The following is a 26,005-nucleotide window of genomic DNA, read 5'->3' as shown; positions in this document are numbered from 1 at the left end:
TTTTTGGGAAAGAAGTTAATTTCTTGGGAAAGAAAGAAGCAAGATGTGATTTCTTTATCTACTGCACAAGCTGAATACATTGTTGCTGCTAGCAATTGTACTTAGGTACTTTGAATGAAGAAGATGCTAAAGGATATTAGAGTTGTTTATAATGAGCCTACTCTTATATAATATGACAATTCTAGTGCTATCAATATTTCTAAGAATTCGGTGTTGCATTCTAAAATAAGTCAGATTGGATTATGTATCTACAAAGGAATAGATTGTAGATATCTTCACTAAGCCTTTTTCTGTAGAAACATTTCTATATTTGAGAGAGAAGTTAGGGGTAATTTCCCCTCTCATTTTGAAGTAGATGCATTGATTTTCATTGATCTGGTGGAATTCATAGTCTTATTTTGTTATTTGGATTGATGAGTAGGTGTTGTTGCTCCGGGGGAGTAGTCAGTGTGTGATTCAGTTGTTCATATTTGTGAGTGTGTGTCTAAAGGGGAGATATTATCTAAGAATAATGATTTGTATGTGTCTTTGGCATTGTTGTCAAAGGGGGAGAGAATCATGTGAAAAAATGTCTTAACTATCTAAGGTTGGAAGCATTGTGTGCATGATCGCAGGGGGAGATTGTTGGTGTTGATTTATTTCTTTGCATTGATTTTATTTCACATTCATATGTTGCCATCAAAGGGGGAGATTGTTGTATATTGGAGTTGTTGAAATGTGTAGTTGTCATTGATATCAACATATTCCTGTGTTGCTGAAAATTGGTATGTTGCAAATAAGTTGAGTTGGATTGGTTGCAGTTGTGATGATGTGGATTAATGAGTTTTGAGATACTTATCTCTAGTTGATTCAGTATGAGTTTTAGTGTTTCGGAAGGTGATTTGATCGAGTTATGTGATCCGATGTGATGACTGGTTTTTTTCTTGGTTATGTATTGTAGAATTGTGATTTCTGGATTGTATTGCTCTGGAATTGATTCTTTATGGTGTGGATTTTGGAGAGTGTTTGGGACATTCATGTGTGTCCTTAGTTTGGATGGTTCATGATTTGGAACTTCACAAGCATATCTTTCAGTTTGTTGTTGGTTTTCTTGAGCTCTGGTGATGAAATAATGATGACTCTTGTTATCCTAGTTGTTGCGGTTATTGTGGTGGAATGCATGTTGCTTGTTGATGTTCTTTGATCGTGTTACTATCATATGTGCTTTGGTGGTCCGCGTTGATTGTGGTGTGTATTATTGAATATTTTATCGGTCCGGTGGTATTCTTCATGTTATGTGACATATTTGGTGGTTTAGCATGTTACAGATGATCTTGGTGAGATAATCAATGGTGTTGCATGTTTGAGGATTTGATTTGAGTCCATGCTATGTCCTTTCCAACATTGTATTGGTCCACATATGGATTTGTGTATCTTGTGATGTAATTTTGTAATTATGTCTTATTTGTTGAGCTAACCTTAAGGTTAAGGTTGAGGATTTGTATAAATAAGTATTGTGATCATGTAAGATGTGTGTCGGCGGTTGTATCTATGATTTGTAAGAGTATTGTATGTGTGAATAAGAGAATTTATCTTTTGGTAGAGGGAAAGAGAAGAGAAGTGTTGTTGTGCAGACAATGTGCTTAACCGGAACTATGATCGGGCATTTGGAGATGTTATTCCTTCAGTTCATGTAATTCATATTGTTGTCCGATCTTTGTAAGGTAGTGAGCCTTCCCAGGGTTGTAGCCCTTTGTTGTTTTTTAGCAGTGAGCTCTAAGCAGTGTTCCTGAATGCATGTGCATTCCTCATTGTAATATTTACACATAGTACTATAGGGTATCATCATATTATGGGTAGTTTCCCACCGTGGTTTTTCCCTTAACTAGATTTTCTAGGTCAAAAATCCATGTGTTATGTGTGTTGTTGATGTGGTGTTTATCTTTTCTATTGTTGTTCCTGATCATATCTAAAGTTGATATTAATTGTATGAGTTTGGTGAAAATTGATTCACCCCCCCCCCCCTCTTAGTTATCCTGCATTATTGCTGCCAACAGGGAGAAGAGGGCAATTCTTCTATTGCTCACACGATTTTATGATGAAATTTTTTTTATGGCTGGTGGCTATTACCCAGTCAACAACTTTATAATTGCATGCAAATTTAAAATAAAAATCAATGCAAAAGAGAATAATATATATATAAATGTTGAAAGATATCTTTAGAAATTATTTATTTCATTTTAATATTATAATTATTTTCATATATACAAAATTATAAATAAATTTAATTAATTCTACAAAATAGATTTAATTAATAATAAAATAATACAAAAAATAATAATTAGAATAGTATACTAATGATGACAACCTTTCTAACTAATATAGGATAGGAACCAGAAATGTCAATTATGATAGAATAATGATAGGAAGTTCATTAATAAATAGGAATTTCATTCACAACCACATTAACAATGACTTGTGACAAGAACCAAAAGTCAGAATTACAACTCTCCAAATATATTCTAGATTCACAAGAAACAAAATCAGAATCTTATTCGTAGTTATCCCAAGTTTGTTTACAAAGAAAATCGACCAATCTAAGGATTGGGCTTTTGTCTCCAGACAAATCCATTTTTATCAATCTCCTATGAACTATTTTTCTACATGTTGATCTGCTCACTCTTATCATCGACCCCTCAAGGCTCTTCTTTCTTCTTCTCTTCAATTGACTTGTTGTACATTGATTCTATTATCTCCTTATTTTATTCTTTGATGGTTGAACCCCTTCATACTGTTGGCAAATGCACACTCCAATGAGACATTGTAGGTGATTGAAGGTTTTGTCATTGATGGCAACCTTACAATCCTATGACACCGGTAAGTCAAGCCACCAGCACTAGCAAAGTTAGACTCTACACTGACACGTAGACCACTGGCACCGGCAGAGAAAGGAAGCATACCGACACAGAAGCCGACGGGAATTTTATTTGTAATATATTTTATTAATTATTGTAAAATCATTGTAAGCCGACTTGGCAAGTTGTAAAATGACTCTTATATATAAGAGAGATCATTGTAGAACATTGGAAGTAAGTAAGGTAATCATGGAAGGAGATAATTAGGCAAAATAAGGCAAACCTATTATGCGAATTATAGGTTAAAGGTTTATGTAAGAAGAAGAGCTATAAACCGGTACTGGATCTGGAATAGTAGATGCTATTTTGAAGCAGTACAAGACATTGGATTTATATAATCCATTTTGTAAGTCAGTGAGACTTCCCTTTTTGTAATTGAGTAGTGAGCTCTAGGCACTTGGCCTTCCTGAATGTGCAGGCCCCTATTGTAGCAGTAATATTCTCTTATTGGCCAGTAAGTGAATATTGTGGGTCACAAATCCCACCGAGGTTTTTCCCACACCGGGTTTCCTCGTTAAACTACTATTTTATGGTGTGTTTTTCATATGGTTGTTATTGTCTTTGTTTATTGCATTACATTTTGTTTACCGATATATAGTATTAATATTCTCTACATGTTTTAAGTTAAGAAAATCTTCTAACCGGTTAGATACTGATTCACCCCCCCCCCCCTCTTAGTATCTGTGGGAATCCTAACAATTGGTATTGGAGCTTGGTCCTCTATTTTCAGAAGCCTAACAGCTTGAGGAAGATCTTGACATTGGCAGAGATGGAAAAGTTGATGAAGCAATTAGAAGTAGCTCTCTCAAACAATGATGTAGAAAAGTTGAAAAATATCAAACTTGAAGATGATCTAAAGGCAGCACAGGATATTATTCAAGCACTTCAAGAAAATCTTACCATTGCAAGAAATAAGAGAAGAGAACTTTGTGAAAAGATGCAAAATGAGAATGATGAAAAGGAAACTCTTAGTGATCAGATAAACAAGTTGAAACAAGAAAACATGACAACAAGGAATGAGATGCAGGATATGACTATGAGATTTTGTAAAGAAATTGAAGATAGAAAGAAGAATGAAGAAGATTTGACTAGAAGACTAAGTGATGTTGCAAATGAGAACACAAGACTTAGCTATGAAAATGATTTGTTGAAAATAGATCTGATGCATACATAGAGTGACTCAAATGAACTTATGAGACAGAAAGAAATCTTAGAAAGAAAAATGGTTACTACAAATCAGCACAAAGAGAAATTCAAGAAAATCTCAGAAGAACTTGGTGACTTATTGGAGAATCAAAAACCTAATGGTGATACTTGTGGACTTGGCTTTGAAGCTGGAGAAAGCTTCGGTATTGCAAACATACAGGATCATAGCAAACTGGTAAGACAACCTACTGCTTATAAATTTAATGGCAAATGCTTTAACTGTAACAAGTATGGTCATAGAGCAAATCAATGTAGATCTAGAAATTATCAGAATACCAGTTCACCCACCGGTCAATGTTCAAAATGCAACAAAGTTGGTCATAATTCAGAAAATTGCAGAATGAATGTAAGATGTTATGTTTGTGGAAGATTTGGACATCTATCTAATCAATGCAAAACACAAACTAACATAGGATATGGAAAAGCTATGAAGAAAAATAATGTGACTTGTTATGCCTGTAACAAGATTGGACATATTGCTAAATTTTGTAGAAGCAAGTCCTCACCGGTAAATAACAAAGGTCCTAGTTTGAAAGGAAAAGAAAAGGTTGAAGAAGTAAAGAAGGAATTCTCAAAACAATGGATAAGGAAATCAGAACTGAATATTGATAGGAATAATCCTCCACCGATAGAACAGAGTAACACTCCACGGGCAGGAGTCTCTTCATCTAATTGAAGAAAATTCCTTTGAGGGTTTGGCAATCAAATGTGAAACATGCTATTATTCCCTCGGTTGATGGTGAGAAGTTGAAATTACTTCTATACCGGCAGATAAAGTTAAGTGATTACTTAACCAACAAGCATTAAATGTGGTGGTTGGAAAAATTAACATTATAAATCAGTGTTTTGGCTCCATTTTTACTTCACTGAGCATTCAAATATTCAAAGAGCGCGAAAATTCCTGAGCAAAGACATTTCGAGCAAAGAAGCAAAGCAATTCAGCAAGAAATCAATCCTAAGGCAGAAAAAGGTATTTATAATCATGACATCTTCATTTGTTCTTGAATTCATAGCAAACCCTATTGTGGTCAAAGTAATCAAACACCCTAGGCCCGTATTTCAATTAGTTCCCGAAATAGCAAAAATGATGATAATGTTGGTGCATTTTCTCAAATTCCCAAAGGAGTAGTTTTTGCTGAAGACCCTAGAATATACATTCATTGCCACATAGAAGAATTAGGTGATGAGGAAATCAAGAGCATGTATAAGATTGTAATTTTTGATGATTCTCGTAATGTGAAGCCTAAACACAAAATAGTAGAAACCCTAGGATTCACTGAAATTCTTAGCATTCCGATTTTTCCTAAGTAAGTTATAAGGATAGTTTTAAGCAGGGTATATGGTGCATTCTTCTGGTTAGACTCAGTTCACAAAATCACTAAAGAGGCAGTAAAAGCTGTAATAGGGTTACCCTCCACTGGTAACAGACCTGATAAGACAAAGAAGGTCTCAAATGACCTAGTGATTGACCTAACAGGTGTGACATCTGATAAGAGATCTTTAAGAGTAAATGATGTGACCAACATCAATGTCAGATTTGGTAGCATGATTTTAGGCTATAAAACCACACATGCAAACAGGTTAAATTCAGTTTCTAGATTATGCATAAAGAGTGCTTATGATATGATCAAGGATAATGCAAAAATAGATGTGTGTGAATGGTTGTAGGATGAACTTATTGACAATCTTGGAAAGATTAAGAAAGAGAAAAAGGGGACATTTAGATTTGGTAACCTACTTGTCTGTTTAATGTTGCACATAACAAAACAGGTGCCCAGTATCGGTAACAAGAATCTTGGTTTTGATATACTGGTAGGCAAACAACTATCTGACTTATTAAACAACATGGGTAAAAATAGAGAAAAGAATATAAATGAGTACTTTCAAGCATTAAAGGCTTGGATGAATACTAGAGTTAGATTATCAGAAGCAATTGTAAATAAGTATAAGGATGAAATGTGCTTTGTTATTAAAAAGGATGAAATTTGGATGGAGGCAGTTATCCTAAGAACCATTTGGGTTACTGAGATGGGTTATGAAACTGATGATCACATAATTGAAACATATGCAATAGCCCTCCTGGAAGCACCCAAGGAACCTAAAGAAAAGGTATTTGGTAGTGCTGAAACTATTGAGAATCAAATTCAATCTAAGAAAAGGGTAAAGAAGGTGGAAGCAACAGTGAGAAGAGGATCAAGGTAGGCTAAGGCTATAAAAGAAGATGTACTTAAGCAAACCGGTATCACTGAAGATGAGTTAGAAGCACTACAGCCAGAAACTCACCTTTCACCGGTAGCAACTTCTTCAGAAAGTGATATGCCAGCTACATTTAAAAGAGTTGTGAGGAAAAGAGAACCTTCACCGGTATCTACACCTTCTCCTAGAAGAACCATGCAGAAACAACAGGCAGTAAGGCCCCTGGCTAAGAAGATAACTCCAAAGAAGAAGAAGTTAACACCGAAGAAGAAGACTCAACAAAATATTGCCCCAATTGACAAACTACTAGAAGAAATAACAGAGGATGGAAAGCTTAAGAACATCAACAATTTATATCATACATTATCAGTTGATGACAAGGAGAAAGTTGAAAATAGTGTAATTCTACACTTGGATATTTATAAGAAATTTCTAATGCAAGTTGTGGATGAATTACCGGCAAAACTATTTAAAAGACTTGAAGCCAGAAGGCAAGTTGTTGTAGAGCTTGACAAGAAAATAAAAGTTGAAAAACTACTTGTTGTATACCCAGTCAACTCACCAAAGGAGATAGATGATTTCATCTCTGAAGCTAACCGGTCAGTATTCTCAACTGCACACCGGCATATAGCACTTATTGTTGGTAGAATGAATGAGGTTGCAGAGGAAACTACAAATGCATGGGACATATTCCTTGTAGAAAAGGAAAAGCAGGAAGAGTATAGAAACCCTAAAACCTATCAAATTTTACCCAAAGGATAAGGATAAGGGAAAAGGAAAGGTTGGTGGACCACGTATTATAAAAATAACAGATAATCTATCCCCACCGCCTTTTGGATACTCCACCGGTAGCTACCACTGAAGATCAACCGGCAAATGAGAGTATGGATATACCACAAGAGGACACAAATCCTAATTCTGAGGTGCTATACACAGTTGGCATTGATACTCAGAAAGTTAATATTGTGGTAGATAAGGACACAACAGGAAAAATAGATATGGCTAGTGAGCCACTGGTAACAGATAACACAGAAGGTAAACTAGCAGTTGATAACACTGAGCAATAGGTAGAGCAACAGGGAGAGCAACAGGCTCCATCATAGCAACGGGTTAATACAGAGTCAGTGCCACCGGCAATAGCTGAGCAAGACAAACCTTTTCTTAAAGAAATGGAAACACAAACTAACCTACCAGAGGTCACCATAAGCAAGGAAATTGCTCCCACCGACGGAATACAGAGTGTTGGCCCTTCAAGTGCAGAATTTAAACCAACTAATGTAACAGAAGTTCTTTTGGATTCCATAAAGAAAATAACAGATTGTAACTCACAAGCATACAAGGCTATAGATGATACCATTCCAATTTTGAAGATGATATCTCCAAAATGTAATGTAGATATTAAAGATTCTTTAAGTCAACTTGACACTTTGTTTAAGTATATTACTGACAACACTGTGACAGTTGAACAAATAAAAGAGGAAGCATTCAAGGAGAGATTAGAGAAGGAAAAACACAAATTCTTTGAGGAAGAAATAAAGAAGTGTACAAGGAAATTTGACACACTTCTACCAGAACTATGTAGTACACTGAAGGAATTCAGAACTTTGTACAGAGATACTTGTAAAACTAACTTTTTGACAGTTGATGTAGACTGGAAGATAAGCAAGATACAGGAAGAAATAAATCAATTAGCTAACAATTTCATTAATTCATCTGATTCATTATCAATTTTTTAGCAGAAAATAACAAGTTTTGAGGAAGAACTATTAAAGTTGGAAAGAGAAAAGGAAAGAATAAAAGGTAAAGCTAAAGATCTTAAATGGAGACTAAGTCCAAAATTGGACCACCTCGCCTCCTTAAGGAAAGAAATATCTGATGCTTTGGTTCAAGGACAAAAAACACCGGCAGAGCAAATGCAACACCTCACTGGTACAGTTCAGAGGACAGAGGCAGCAATAAAAGATAGCAAACAATTCATTGACAGCCTGAATCTGGTTTTGGCGGATCTTTTTCAAATTGTAACCAACTGGTTACAAGGTTGAGACAGGAAACCACACTCTATTGACACTTTGACAACCTTTGTCATTGATGCCAAAGGGGGAGTAGTGGAATGAGAAAAATAATCAGCAAAAGACTCATCAACTCAGGGGGAGTTCACATATTCTTTTGGTACACATTTTTTATGACAGTTTTTGGATTTTTCTCATGAGTGTTGCCATCAATGCCAAAGGGGGAGATTGTTGGCAAATGCACACTCCAATGAGACATTGTAGGTGATTTAAGGTTTTGTCATTGATGGAAACCTTACAATCCTATGACACTAGCAAGGCAATCCACCGGCACTAGAAAAGACAGACTCTACACCGGCACATAGACCACCAACACCGGCAGAGAAAGGAAGCATATCAACACAAAAGCCGACGGGAATTTTATTTGTAATATATTTTGTTAATTATTGTAAAATCATTGTAAGACGACTTGGCAAGTTGTAAAATGACTCTTATATAAGAGAGATCATTGTAGAACATTGGAAGTAAGTAAGGTAATCATGGAAGGAGATAATTAGGCGAAATAAGGCAGACCTATTATGCGAATTATAGGTTAAAGGTTTATGTAAGAAGCAGAGCTATAAACCGGTATTGGATTTGGAATAGTAGATGCTATTTTGAAGCAGTACAAGATATTGGATTTATATAATCCATTTTGTAAGTCGGTGAGACTTCCCATTTTGTAATTGAGCAGTGAGCTCTAGGCACTTGGCCTTCTTGCATGTGCAGGCCACTATTGTAGTGGTAATATTCTCTTATTGGCCAGTAAGTGAATATTGTGGGTCACAAATCCCACCAAGGTTTTTCCCACACCAGGTTTCCTCGTTAAACTACTATGCTATGGTGTGTTTTTCATGTGGTTGCTATTGTCTCTGTTTATTGCATTACTTTCTGTTTACCGGTATACAGTATTAATATGCTCTACATGTTTTAAGTTAAGAAAATCTTATAACCGGTTAGATACTAATTCACCCCCCCTCTTAGTATCTGTGGGAATCCTAATACATACTCCATTCCTCCCCCTTTTATCATTAGTTCTTTAACTAATCAATTATTCTTGATCTCGAATCAGTTATGGTTGGTCTATAACTATCAAGGAATAGCTATCGACTAACTAGTTCAGGAACCAATTGTCTACCTTCATGCCCATGTGGACAGGAAGTCTATTTCATGCTCCACCAAGGCTAAAATCTCACTCATTATGGAGAGTGAGTGTTGAAAAACTAACAGAATCTAATAAACCTCAAACCAAAATTAAAGGCTTTCTTAGCATAAAAAACAAAGTTTGCAATAAAAAGATAAACCAAAAATTAGAAAGAGCGATGCTCTTGCATTAGACTCCCCTACACAAAAGGATTCATGAGATTTTTCTCATGAGTTCAGCAACAAAATGACCTAGCTTGGCGATGTTTGGTTCAATTAACCAAGAAGCATCCTCTAATAAATTATTTCTCCACTTTACTAGATATCGAAAATATTCTTGCTTGTGGGTCTTCTTCTTGACAATTGTCTATAAAGAAAGCATTCCATATCTAGCAGAGTTGTTTGGACCACTAGTGGATCCTCATAAATGTTGGAATTTACCTCTACTACATCTTCATCTTCAACACCTTTTTAAGGATATAAATCTACAATAATAAAAAAAGGATAAATACTCTTGCCTAAAGGAAGGGCGATCTCATATGCATTGGCAAAAAAAATTCAGAGGATTTTATAGGGACCAATCTTCTTCATTTTTAGTTTATTGTATGCACCTGAAGGAAATCTCTCCTTCCTAGGGTGACCCCACACAATATCTCCCACTTGAAAATGTATCTCTTTATGCTTCTTACCAACATATTATTTATAGTGCTAATTATTTTCCTTTATGGCCATCTTAACCTCCTCATGAAGGTTATGAATGAATTTAGCAAAATCTTCTCCATCTACACTTCTCTTCTCCATATCACCAAGATTCCTAAGCTCAAAGACACCCCTTGGATGCATGCCATATATAATATAAAAAGGATTGAAACCAATATTCCTATTTGGAGAATCATTATGGGCAAACTCAGCTTGTACTAATGACAAATCCCATTTTCCAGGTGTATTCCCAACAAGACACCTCAACATATTTTCTAAAATCCTATTAACCACCTCGGTTTGGCCATCTATTTGGGGGTGATAGGATGAACTAAAACTAAGTTGTGTTCCTATATTCTTCCAAAGCATCCTTGTAAAACATCCTACAAACTTGGTGTCTCTATCAGATATGATACTTCTTGGAATACCATGCAATCTTACCATTTCCTTGAAAAATAAGTTAGCAATATTGGTAACATCACTATTCCTCTTACATGGAATGAAATGAACCATTTCAAATAACATATCCACAACTATAAATATAGAATCATTTCCCCTTTGAGTATGAGGCAAGCCCAAAACAAAATCCATACTTATAGAATCTCATGGTCTCGATGGAACTGGCAATGGTTCGTACAAACCAGCATTTTGGCTCCTTCCTTTTGCATGTTGACAAACTCTGCATCTTTCCACATGCGTCTTGACATCTATTTTAATATTTGGCCTATAGTAATGAGTTCTCAACTACAAATAAGTTTTATCCTACACAAAATGTCCAACTAGGCTGCCACAATGCTTTTCCTTCAGTAAATTATGTAAATGATGTTCAATTTACATTCAATATGCAAGTTATATTCTACTTACTATTATCTTGTTTTATCTATTACTGAATTATTATATTAAATTTGATTATCTTCTTTTATGTGGCGAGAGAGGAGGAGCATTTATAAATTTCAATGTCCATTCTCACACATACCATTTGACATATATAGTGGGCTGGGTACGGTCAAGCAATGCCTTGACCGACCATGTCTTTTGGACATGGACGATCAAGACATCACTTGATCATGCCCCCTCACTATAATGGTGTATGGCATTTTATTTAACCAACCGATGTATATTCAAACACTCGATAATTATCGGTGTATGCCAAACGGTGTATGGTTATATTTAATACTTCGAACGATATCCTTAACACATGATATTAATCAGTGTGAGTTTAATATACCACCCGATATTTAATCGGTTCAAACATAAATTAATATTGATATCAATCGATAGTCTAACCGATAATCATTAAGTCGTATTTGCAATGGTTAACTACATCACTTGATCATGCCCCCTCACTATAATGGTGTATGGAATTTTATTTAACAACCGGTGTATATTCAAACACCCGATAATTATTGGTGTATGCCAAACGGTGTATGGTTATATTTAATACTTCGAACACTATCCTTAACACACGATATTAATTAGTGTGAGTTTAATATACCACCCGATATTTAATCGGTGCAAACATAAACTAATATTGATATCAATCGATAGTCTAACCGATAATCATTAAGTTGTATTTGCAATGGTTAACTCGATTTGTCAATCGATGAATACAAATAGATTACAAATCGGGATACTATGATAATGAACAGTTAATATAAATAAAGAATGTTTATCAATTGAATGCTTGAGTTTATTCATTTTAATAATCGATATGATAAATGATTGAATGAGAGACTTCATTTATCTCTCATTCAATCATTTATCTTACCGAAGCTATCTATGCATTAACACTCCCTCTTAGCTGGGTAAGATAAATAAGAGTAGTGTATCAAGCATCACAATTCAACTGATAGTTAGCATTATTTTACATATTTTAATTTTCTAGGGGATCATATCATCTACTCACAAGATATGAAGTATCACCTAACCACGTGATACAAAATGTCTATCACATTAGTCTTGTGATGACAGGATATCACCTTAGCACGTGACACCAGTATTACCTAAGCATGTAATACTTAAGGATAATCCTATGAGAAAATATTCAATTCTCACATTTATCCAAGTTATGGTAAGTGCACTAACACTTCATATGAATGTTTTACCACAAAACAATCATGGCTTCATCCATGATGCACTAGAGATCCAACATGATAACTAGTTTGACATTATAAGATCGTCACCTTATAATGTCTCCATACAAATGTTCATTATCTTGAGAGATCGTCATCTCTTAGATATGAGCCCAGGGGATAAAATCTAGAGATGTCATATCATGACAAAGAGGTTTACACATTAAACATATTATAGATATGAAAATACAAATTACAAAGAAAATTACCTTTCTATCATACCTAAACCTTTTCCGAAGTGATCAACCTTCACTCTGGAAAGAGGTTTGGTCAGAATATCTACAGTTTGATCTCCTGTACAAACATATTCTAGTTAGATTGCATTCCTGTCTAGCATATCTTGCACATAGTGGTATGGAATCTCAATACGCTTGGATGTATCATGAAACACTGGATTTACTTAAAGTTTTATGTAGCTCTGGTTGTCACAGTGTATAGTAGTGGGTTTCATAGGTTCTCCAAACAAACCCACAAGCAACTTCCTAAGCCATACTGCCTCTCGTGCATCCATAGAAGCTGCAATGTATTCTGCCTCGGTGGAGCTTTGAGCTACTGAAGACTGCTTCCTGCTAATCCAAGATATCATAGCTAAACCTAGACTGAAGCAACACCCTGAAGTGCTTTTCTTGTCTGTCACACTTCTAGCCCAATCTAAATCTGTAAATCCATGTAGGTCTATATCAAATTTCTCATATTTGAGACCAAGGTTTAGGGTACCTTGTAGGCATCTCATAATGTGTTTTACTGCAACCAGGTGTATCTCCTTCGGTTCACACATAAACTGACTTAGATCATTAACTGCATAACAGATATCTGTTCTTGTATTTACCAGGTACATCAGGGACCCAATCATCTATTTGTATTGAGTAGGATTAGTGGGTTGTGACTTTGTTGTTGCTTCTTTAATTTTATGTAAATTAGTTTCCATAGGAGAGGTCATGGGTCTATAGTTCAGCATTCCAAATTTCTTCTAAATATCCAACATGTACTTTCCTTGGTTTAGTATAATGTTGTCTGAATTTTGCCATACTTCCAATCCTAGGAAGTAATGAAGGATTCCTAAGTCCTTCATATCAAATTATTTGGATAGATCATTCTTGCATTGATCTATAAGGTGATCATTTCCTGTGATTAATAAATCATCAAAATATAAAATCAATATTAGCATATCACCTTTATTTCTTTTGTAGTAGAGATTAGGATTTGCATCATTTTTGGAGAAGCCTAGCCCTGAGAGATAGGTGTCAATTCTTTCATACCAAGCCCTAGGAGCCTGTTTGAGCCCATAGAGAGCTTTCTTGAGTTTACACACATGAGACTGCATCATGAATTTCAAAACCTTCAGGTTGCTCTAGGTAGACTTCTTCTGAGATCTTACCATTTAGAAAAGTTGTCTTAACATCCATTTGGTGTACCTTCCACCCCTTTCCTATTGCAATGGCTAATACAGCTCTTATTGATGTATTTCTGGCAACAACTACAAAATTTTCTTCATAATCTATTCATTCCCTTTGTGAGAACCCTCTAGCTACAAATATGGCCTTGTGTTTTTCAATACTGTCATTTGCAGCATGTTTGATCTTAAAAAACCATTTAGATGAAACCACAAATTTCTTAGTTGGCCTAGGAACAATCTCCCAAACATCATTTTTCATAATGGACTGATACTCTTCAGACATGGCATCCTTCCATACTTGATGTTCAAGTGCATCTGATACATTGTTTGGTTTGGCTTTAGAGAGATCATTCATAAGGGCAACATAGCTAGTGAATTTATTAGGCCTTTTGCTTTCTCTGAAGGTTCCTAAAGGAGCAACAAACTTCTGAGCTTCTTCTACAGTTTTGGTGGCCCATAGTGGTCTTTTCTTGAGGTTTTCTCTAGGTGGACTTTGAGTTTCACTCATAGTTTCCTCAGGATTCTCCCTCTGAAGCTCAGGAGTAGGATCTCTATCTAAGCTAGGGGTGGGGATATAGACATCAGGATCTAGAGAGCTTTGGGATCTTTTGAAGGATAATTTTTCTTCAAATATCACATCCCTACTTAGTTCAATATTCTTTTGACCAGGTATATATATCCTATAGGCTTTGGAGGTTTCACTATATCCTATAAAGATTCCCCTTTTTCTAGAAGGCTCTAATTTTAATCTTTTCTCCTTAGGTACATGAATATAGACAGGGCATCCAAAAATCCTAAGGTGGTTTATATCTGGTTTTGATTTAGTAAAGACTTCCTCAGGGGTCTTATCTTCAAGATGAGAGTGAGGACATATGTTTTGAATATATACAACAGTGCTAGTTGCTTCTATCCAAAGATTGATATTTAGATTCTGATCAAGATTCATAACTTTGGCAGCTTCAACGATTGTCCTATTTATTCTTTCTGATATCCCATTTTGTTGAGGGTTGTAAGGCATTGTTAACTCCATCTTAATCCCTGAATTTTTACAAAACTCTTTAAATAATTTTGATGTGTATTCCCCCCCATTATCAGCTCTTAGGGTTTTAATTTTTTTGCCTAAGTAGTTCTCTGTTAGTGATTTGAATTCTTTAAACCTATTAAGGATCTCTTCTGATTCTTTACATTTCAGAAAGTAGATCTAGGTTTTCCTAGAGTAGTCATCAACAAATATTACATAATACAGAAATCCCCCTAATGAATTTACCGACATTGGTCCACATACATCAGAATGAACTAACTCTAAAATTTTACTTGTTTTCCTAGTACTACTCTAAAAAGCACCTTTAATATTTTTACCTAGGGCACATCTTGTGCATGCCCCTGAATGATATTGCTTTATCTTAGGTAGACCTGTGACAAGGTCTCCCATTGATGATAAAGCTCTAAATTTTAGGTGGCCTAGTCTTCTATGCCAGATTTCATTAGCATATGTAGCTTCATGAATTAGGGCTAAGTTGGGCTTTGTGCATAGCTCATACAAGTAGCCTTGTCTTTGACCAATTCTTTTAGCTTTCTTGATGGATGAGTTATTTGGCCAAGCCAATAATTTTTTGTCCATGAAGGTCACTTTGTATCCATTGTCCTCCAGTGCTGATATTGAGACTAGATTCCTCTTAATGCCTGGAGCATATAGCACTCCTCTAAGTTGTAATGATACACTTGACTTTAGTTTGATGGTACAGCTTCCAACTCCTTTGACAGGGTGTGTAGAGTCATCTCTGATTGTTACCTCCTCATCATTCTCCTCTTTCATGGAGTCTAGTACTTCTCTAAATTATGTGATGTGTCTGGATGAGCCACTGTCGATTACCTAGGAGTTCACTTTGTTTGAAGCTTGATTTGTGAGTGTTGAATAGAGCACATACTTCTCGGAGTCCTCTTCCCTTTTGGATTTTCCTATTTTGGCAAATGTGGCTTATTTAGCTCTTTCTGGATATTTGGCAACATAGTGCCCAAATTTATCACATCTGTAACACTGAATTTGAGAGAGATCCTTCTTGAAGGAGTTCTTGTTGTGATGACCTTTTCTCTTCTTGAATTGCTTCTGCTTGCCTTTCTTGTTTGAGTTCGTATTTAGAACTTGTAGATATTCATCTATATTCTTCTGTTTGATCCCTTTCTTATTTTTCCTTAATTCCTCTTGGAGACAGTCAGCCTTTAGCCTATCGAATTTAGGGAAGTTGCCCCTTGCACTGATGCCTTGGTCAAATTTTTTGCAGATGCTAGGTAACCCATCTAGAGAAATGAGGGTTAATTTTTTGCTTTGGATCTCATATCCAAGGGTTGCCAGTTCATCCCTTAAGGTAGATATTCGCATGAAGTAGGCATTGACCGATTCTCCTTTTATCATGGCTATGTGATTTATCTCTCTTTTTAGAGCCAAGGTTCTATTGGCATTAGATATCTCAAAGGTGTCTTCAAGTGCTTTGAACATGTTGAAGGTTGTTTCATGTTTCCTTATAATGGGCATAATGTTGTTCCTTACCCCATCAACTATGATTTTGATAGCCTTATCATTTCCTTCTCTCCAAATTGCTTTGTCAGGTTCAGTCTTAGGTTCTTTAGTTTCAGTCTTTATAAATGATTCAATTCTATTTTCTTTTAGAATCATTTGAATTCTGAATTTCCATGCGGATAAGTTGTCACCCCCTGCGAGTTTGTCTTCAAATCTGATAGCGCTAGCCATTGATAGGATTATGATGTTGAATATATACTTGATTTGAATTTTACGTAAAATTGAACAGCCTCAGGTTCGATTTAACTATAGCTCTGATACCATGTAAATGATGTTCAATTTACATTCAATATGCATGTTATATTCTACTTACTATTATCTTGTTTTATCTATTACTGAATTATTATATTAAATCTGATTATCTTCTTTAATGTGGCAGGAGAGGAGGAGCATTTATAAATTTTAATGTCCATTCTCACACATACCATTTGACATATATAGTGGGCTGGGTATGGTCAAGCGATGCCTTGACCGGCCATGTCTTTTGGACATGGCCAATCAAGACATCACTTGATCATGCCCCCTCACTATAATGGTGTATGGCATTTTATTTAACCAGCCAGTGTATATTCAAACACCTGATAATTATCGGTGTATGCCAAATGATGTATGGTTATATTTAATACTTCGAACACTATCCTTAACACTCGATATTAATCGATGTGAGTTTAATATACCACCTGATATTTAATCAGTGCAAACATAAACTAATATTGATATCAATCGATAGTCTAACCGATAATCATTAAGTCGTATTTGCAATGGTTAACTCGATTTGTCAATTGGTGAATACGAATAGATTATCAAATTGGGATACTATGATAATGAACAGTTAATATAAATAAAGAATGTTTATCAATTGAATGCTTGAGTTTATTCATTTTAATAATCGATATGATAAATGATTGAATGAGAGACTTCATTTATCTCTCATTCAATCATTTATCTTACCGGAGCTATCTATGCATTAACAAATTGTCTCTCATGGATCCTCTAGGTATGTATAATTTGGTTCCTCTAAGAAAAAACCCTTCTTGGAGCATAAAATCAATCTAATGACCTCTATCAAAGGTGATAGGATTGTTGCACACTTCATATACATCTCTAAAATATGCATCATCTACATACAACTCTTTCAAACTATCAAATCCCACACGGTTAGCATGGATATCATGTAACAACAAGTTCCTTCTACTTTAAGCATCAACAATCTTATTTGTTTCTCCACTCTTATGATTCAATGTATAAAATTAAATATTTGAAGATTCTCTACCCATTTAGCACGCCTTTGATTTAATTTATGTTGGTTGTTTATAAACTACAAAGAATGGTTATCTATATAAACACTAAAATCCTTAGGAATCAAGTAATGCCTTCATTTCTTCAATGATTGAATCCATGCATAAAACTCAAGATCATATGTATAATATTCATTCTTACCATCATTTAATTTTTCACTAAAATATGCCACCGGTTTACCTTCTTGACTAAGAACATCCCCTATTTCAAATCCACTAGCATCACATTCAACTTAAAATACTTTATTGAAATCGGGTAACATAAGTATAGCCTTCTCACTCACTTTTCTTTTAAGAAATCTGAAAAAAAATGCAGCCTCCAATGTCCATTCAAATTGTTTCTTAGACCCCTTAATTGTTTCAAGCATGGAAGAAACTACATGATTGAAATATCTAAGAAACTTCTTGTATAAACTAGCAAGAACATGAAAACTTTGTACCTCCAATGCACTCTTTGGTGTTGGCCAATCAATGATGGCTTGAACCTCTTCCTTGTCCATATTCAATCCATCCGTAGACACTACTATAGTGCCTCTCCCTTATTCATCTATCCTTTTTCATGCCTCGATAGACTTGATTTGACTCTTATGTGATGTTTTGATTCATCTTTATGACTCTATCTATATAAGTAGATGCTTGGATAATGATAGACCTTTTCTATTGACATACATTATATGATGACTCTTATGGATGATTGACATATCTTGGACTATTATAATGATAGATTACTATTTTATGATCCCTATGCACTCATTTTATATGTATGGTTTATATTTGTCTATGGTGATTTGATGGTATTTAATGATGTACCAACCCTATCTCATGCTTATATATGATACAATGATAATTATGATAAGTGCTTGGTTGTTAAGGTCTTGTCTTCTACTATGGTTGTGATAGGGATGATGTCATACCACTTATTAATGATCATGATATGAAGTTGTGATTCCCCTTCACTTGTCAGTTTATCTCATGATATGTGTTATTGTATATGTTGTTGTACGTGTCTTGGTTGTGACAGGTTTGCAGGTACCAAATATAGACTCCACCTGGATTCATAGGTCTGAGTGTGTCTTATCCCAATGGCAAGTTGTTGGAGATGGCATAAGTTTCCTTCCTTATACTCTAGGTCTTAGTTGGTATCCTAATTAGTCTAGTGTTTCAGTTGAGTTGTCTTGTGGCATCTTGTAGCATATTGTTTGACCCTTGTGTCGAGTCGCCTTGTGGCATCGTAAGTGTTTGATTATATAATTAATCAATAATTGATTAATATAGTTTATTAATGTTAAAATTAATTTATTATATAATTTGGTTATTTAATTATTATTTATTTAATTTATTATTGAAATTTAATATTTATTTGTATTGTTGATTATATAGTCTTATGAGCCTTGCTTATTATTTATTTATAGATATTTATTTTGGGATTTAATGTTTAATTGGTTATTTATTTAATATAGTTGAGGTCTTGATATTTAATTATGATAATTATTTATTTATTTATCTTTGGTTTAATTAAATTATTGTGCTTTTATGTTTTATTATCCCATAAAGCTTCTTTTATAATTTTGATTTATTAATCCTCTTTTATTATTGTTTGAGTGATTAAAATATTAAATATAATATGTTATATAGTTTACCTACCCTTTTACCCTATTGGTTGATTTTATGGGGGTAAGTAAATAAAACTATTTTATATTATTTACCTTGATTTTATGCATGGTAGGTATATTATATGGATTATTGAAATATTTTGATTCACTGATATTTTTCTATAGTTTTGAATTAATTCTCTATTTATTGAATTTCTAAGTTTGTTGTTGGGTTAGCTTTCGGACTAGTTTTCTGCGATTTTAGAGTTTTTGCTTGGATTTTGGATTGGCGAAAGCTTGTGGATTTGGATTTTGGATCTTGCTCTTCTTCGAATTTTGGCTTTTCCATCACTCCTAAATCCAGGTCAGAGGATCTTAATCTCTTGTAAATTTGATTTTGGAAAAGGAGTGTATTCTCTGTGTTTGAATGTTGTTTGTGGGAATGGGTGAAGTAATTATGTAAATAGAAAAAGAATAATAAATACATATATAAATATACATAAATGATAGATTGGGGATTTGATTTCATATGTTTCATTTATTTTCATTTATTTGGCTTATTTTCCTGAGTACTATCGTGAAGGGCTTTGTGTGCACTATTGTGGGATTCATATGCACTACAGTATGCATTGTATGCACTAAATCATATGTGCTATTTTGGGATTCATATGCGCTTAAGTATGCATTGTGTGCACTAAATAATATGCGCTAAACTACCCTATTTTATGGTTTTTTGTCAATTTCATCTAATGTGGTTGCTTTTCTGGATTCTGGTCTTTTATCAAAGGCTTTTTTATGCTTTGAGTACCTCAAAAGTGTTTATGATGTTATATTTATCGGCAACTGACACTCATCTAGTGATTTCCGATGCTTGATTTATGGTTTATGGTTGTCATTGATGGCAATTCTTCTTGGATATTCGATCTGGTGGTCATGATTCCTCATATCCGGAAGCAAGAGTTAACCAGTAAATTAGGGCTATCTTAGTGATGTTTTGGTCTGGAAAGATTTCTGGTGATTGTGGTGATTTTGGTGATTAATTTTGTGATCTCAATGAGCGGGAAGATCCTTAGGAAGCATTTAATTATACTATTTTGGTCCAATGCTATGTTTTGTTAGAGATTGAAGCTGACTTGAAGCTACATGTTACACTTCTTGAAGCCGACTTGGAGGAGATTATTTTTTATAAGACCAGATATATAAGATTGAATTGGCAATTGGTTTTCGGTGTGATATAGGTGTGGTAATCCATTTTGGAGAAATTGAGTGCAATTCCATGTGCGCATTTGGCTCATAGATAATCTGGTAGCTGGCAGAGACAGAAATAGAGTATTTGCAGACTAAGTACAGTCTAAGATCTAGTGCTTAACCAAAACTCATTCATGCATTGTTAGATGCTACTTCAAAGTTCATTTCACCGCATTTATTTATTTTAATTGAATTTTAAGTCAATGAGACTTCCCTGAAGGTTGTAGCCTTCTGGGAAAATATTATTTGAGTAGTGAGTTCTAGGCAGTGTGCTTGAATGCAAATGCATTCCCCATCTATGTAATATTTGTGTACTCCTTGCCATAGTATATGAATATTTTGGGTTCCAGCCCCACCATGGTTTTTCCCTTTTCAATTTTCCATGTAAAAATTCTGGTGTTGTGGATTTGTGGTTTATTTATTGCTTGTTTGTGTTCTTTACTATTATGCATTGATAACTAGTGGATAAAGAACAAGTTTGTGAATTTGATTTCTGACATATCACTGATTCACCACTCTTAGTGATACCTAATTCTAACAATATCTATCATTTCATGTTTTATTTGAGATCTGGTAAGATGGTTTGTGCCTTACCGTTGAGGGTTATTCATGTGTTGATTTGCTCCATAAGAGGATGAATGCCTTGTTGTTCAGAGATGATTTTATGAGAGCTCCAATGAGAGGATTGTGCCTCACTGTAGAGGATGTATTTGGCTATTTTTTAGTGAGAAGAATGCATGCCTTACTCATGTTTATTGCTATGTTTATGTTGGTGAAGGTTCTTTCTTTATATGTTGCTTAATGGTTCATATTGTGCTTCAGTTTTGTATCAGTGATGTTGTGAATTCAGATTCATTTCATGTTGAGCCTTCATGATGTTATTGTGACGTCATTGTGATTTATGTTCACCCTAAAGTCTTGGTCCATGGCTAGGGGGACTGGGCTTCCATATGAGTGATTGGGGTCATGAAGATTAGACAGTCAGGTTACCCGCGGTCTAGCCCGCTACGTTACCCGGGGTCTAGATCGCCAGGATATCTCATTGGGAGTTTATTTTGTAATCAAGTGATAACATAATTAATTAATCATAAGTGGGTTGGGTAGAGGTAAATCACCTTAATAAGATAAGAAATTAATTTATGGCCTCAACTCGTGTCTCTTGGGTATTTATGTTGATCTATGAATGGTTCAGAAGACCTTGGTGATCCAAGTAAACCGAACTCCCTTGATATCCTCATAGGTTGAGATGGTTTTGCATGAGTATCACGGATGCTACGACAAGTTCCCATGGTGACTACATGTGATGACACTCTTTCCCTACATGTTTCCATGATCCTTATGCCTTGATTGTTGGTGCACCTCTGGGAGTTTATTGATTTGTGGTTATCCTTGTGATGTGACTTGATTTATTGTTATTTGGCCATTTATCTCTTGTGGATGTTGAGTTGAGTTCCTTTGGTTGTTAGGTGTCAACCTAGGTCTAGAGTGTTAGTTGGAACCCTGTGTCATCTCCTAGCATGGGGAGTGGTGGTTCCACATGGTCGAGTGGTTTGATGCCTTCTTCCATTGGGATGATCTTCATTGGTTTCTAGTGTGCTTGGATGTGGATTATATGTCTCTTCATTATCCAGTTGGATTTATGGAGCTAATTTCTATGTATTTGAGATAGCATAGTTGTATTAATGTATCATGAGGAAAATATAAATGTAAGAGATTATGTACTTGCACCACGTATTCTTATGTATATTTAGGGCACGATGATGTAGAGACTATGATCTTGTAATGGAATAAGCTGATGTATTCATTGTATGGTTCATGTTGTAAGAATGTTCATTACGTAGAAAAGAGAATAAGATCTATATTGGAATAAGATTTGAATGGTTAGATATGTAAATCCTTGTTGCTTAGACTTTGCATATGGTTTTGTATAAGTTTACCTTGATGGAATGTATGATAATTCTTAAAGGAAATGAATTCGATATGAATTAAGAAATATGACTTTTGATAGATGGGTTTGAAAGGGGATTAGGAACATTTGATTTGGTGTTTTAAAATGAATCCAAGAGTTAATGGGGTTATGTTAGGAATGCATTGAAAGTAAATGTTTTCCATGTTAGGAAGAAAGTATTTGAGTAGGTACTTAAATGTAATGGATGTTAATGGTTCCTTGATATGGATGTGTTTATGTGTTATTGATAGTAAGTAATGGCGTTGGTATACCCTAGGGAATGAATGTTAGTGAGATGTATTGGTATTCCACTTGCATGTTATGTTGTTGAGATTATGGTTATGTTTAAGTTTCTTTTGCATTCATGATATGTTATGATGTTTACATATGAGTAATGTTAGATTAACATGATGCATTAGTAGATGATTTTTTAAAAAAAATAATCTCCATTTGTTTGTTAGATTAATTATTTTCTCTAGGGTATTTTGGCGAGCATTACAACTACAAATCCCAATAGATCAGCTTGATCTACAAAATCACACATTTATTCAAGTTAATATGCAACTTCTCCTCATACAACCATGTCATCACCATCCTCAAATGCTCCAAATTCTCTTCCTTTGACTTACTAAAAACAAAAATATCATCAAGATATACAATGAAAAACTTCCCTAAGAATAGTTTTGAAACCTCATTCATAAGCCTCACGAAAGTACTAGGGAATTAGAAAGTCTAAAGGGAATAACCAGACATTCATAGAGTTCATAATTTTTTTTCTACTCATCTTTGAGTCTGATCATAATATAATGATAACCACTTTTCATATCTATCTTTGAAAAATATATTGAACCACTTAAACAATCCATTAAATATTCAATTCTTGGAATTGGAAATCTATATCTAATAGTTATCTTATTGATGGCCCTAGAATCCATACACATTCTCCATTCACCTCTTTTTTTAGGAACTAAAACTATGGGTGCAACACAAGGGCTAAGACTCTCCCTTATCAACCCCTTCTTGAGAAATTCTTCTACTTGCTTTCTAATCTTCTCATTCTCCTTGGGAGTCAATCTACATGTAACCTTGTTTGGAAAGCTATCCCCTAGAATCAAATTCATTTGATGGCTAATACTCTTCATAGGAGGAAACTCTATTTTAACAATGTCTTTATGCTCTTCTAAGATCACTTGTAACTCCTTAGGCAACTCATGAAAATTTGTTGATATAAGAACAACCTTAGGTTTGATTACCAAAGCACATCCCTTCTCTTCATCCTTCATGGTATGTAAAAACTTTTTCCTACTCACCAACATTATTGTATTGCTATTGCTACTACTTCTTTCCCCTTCTTTTTCTTGCTTAGGAAACAAGGCATGCTTAATATTGTCCTTCTCAAAAGTGTAGGTGTTATCTCTTCCGTTATGTATTGCTTTCCTATCAAATTGCCAAGGTCTACTAAGAAATACATGATACACATCCATGAACATAACATCTCATAACACGATATCCTTATAACTATCAGTCTGAAATTCAACAAGAGCTTGTTCATCTAGCAATAATTGTTGCCCTTTTTGTAGCCAATAAATTCTATAAGGAGAAGGATGTTTAATTTTCATAAGGCCTAGCTTATCTATCATATTTGTAGCCACAAGATTATTTGTACTATCCCTATCAATGATTAATTTTAAGCACTTACCTTTTTCTTTACACTTGGTTTTAAATAGAGCTCTTCTTTGAACTAATTCTTGACTTTCCTTGGGTGTCTTCAACAACACTCATTTGAATAGAAATATCTTCCAATTTTGATTCTTGTTTATGATGGAAAGGTGGCCCCATACTCTCTTGGTATTCTTTCACAATTTAATTTCTCCTTTCAAACTTTTTATGTCCTCCTTGTGAAGATTCAAGATATTCCCAACTTTTGTGGCTAGGATATTGATTACACTTGAAACATTTACCAGCAAATCAGATGTCCCTTTTTTGAAAACCACCTCTTCCATATGATCTTCCTCCATTATTTTGAAAGCCTCCTCTTTCAATATCAATTGTCCCATTAGAACTACCGACCCCTTCTTCTTGATGATGTTGTTGTCCTCTTCCAACCTACTGTCCTCTTCCTCTCTTTCTTTCTTGCCATTTTTTCTTCCTCAATAGTTTATCTTCTACCTTGATGGAAAATTGGTAAGCCTCTTCAAGAGTTCTAGGGGACACAAGACTCAACTCATCTTGCAAACTATACTTCAACCCTTTCAAATAACTTGCTACTTTTCTAGGTTCTCTTCACTATGTATTGACCAAAGCACCAACTTCTAAAACTCTTTGGTATAATATTTTACCGACATATCCTTTTGCTTTAGGTTATGTAATATTTTTAAGAGACTAGTTTGATAGTCTCCTAAAAGGAACTTAGCCTTAAACTTCACAACCATTTGATCCCAAGAAGTAATTTTCCCCTTATTCTTCTTCGCCCCTCTGATTGAACATAATCCCACCACATACTAGCGTTGCCTTTGAATATGGTATAGGAAAACTTGACCTTCCTCTCTTATATCACTCTTTCATATTCAAAATATTTGTCAAGGTTATTTATCCAATCAATGTGTTCTTCAGTATTTAGACTTCTAGAATATGTAGGAACCTCAATTTTTGGTTTGGCTCCCACGCTCAATACTATTCTCAACAATATCTCTTCAAACCCCTTTGGTTCTGCCAAAATATCTTCATCAGTAGCCTGAGATTCCTCTTCATCTTTGACCTCACTAACAACGTCGATTGCTACCCCTCTTCATTGGGCTTGTTCCATGGCATCCATCCTTGTTATCGGGTTTTGCAAGATCTCCAAAACTCCTTCTTCATGCCCTCTTTGGCCTCCTCCTCTAACAACTCATCTTCTCATTCTTCTCAATGGCATTGTACCCACACCTCATTCACTAATCACCTATTGCTCTAATACCAATATGATGATAACCTTTATGACTAACAAAGGAAAAGAACCAAAAATGTCAATTGTGACAGAATAATGACAGGAAGTTTAGAAATAAACATGACTTTCATTCACAACCACATTAACAATGATGTGTGATAGGAACCATAACTTAGAAATACAACTCTCTAAATCTATTTTAGCTTCACAAGAAATCAAATCAGAATCTTATTCACTATTATCATTGAAAAGAAACCAAATCAGAATCTCATTCACTATTATCCCAAGTTATTTTACAAATAAAATTGACCCTTCTAAGGATCGAGCTTTTACCTCCAGAAAAAACCATTTTAATCAATCTCCCATAGATTTTTTTGCTGCATCTCGGTCTGCTCACTCTTGTCATCGACCTCTCAAGGCTTTTCTTTCTTCTTCTCTTCAATTATCTTGTTGTAAGTCAATTCCACAAACCCATCCTTTTCTTCTTTGATGGTTGAACCCATCCATACTCAATTCATATCCCTTTTATCATTGGTTTTATAAATGGTCATTTATACTTGGTCTAGATCAGTTATGGTCGGTCTATAACTGTCGACCGAACAACTGTGAGGCCTCACCTCGACTCAGTCTGTCATTCAGTGGATTTTATATTTAGACTATTATGGATACTTTATTTTGATGCATTTTGAGACTTAGAACTT

Source organism: Cryptomeria japonica, chromosome 8 (genome assembly GCF_030272615.1).
Source record: "Cryptomeria japonica chromosome 8, Sugi_1.0, whole genome shotgun sequence".
Taxonomy (NCBI): Eukaryota; Viridiplantae; Streptophyta; class Pinopsida; order Cupressales; family Cupressaceae; genus Cryptomeria; species Cryptomeria japonica.
This window is presented reverse-complemented; position numbering follows the sequence as displayed.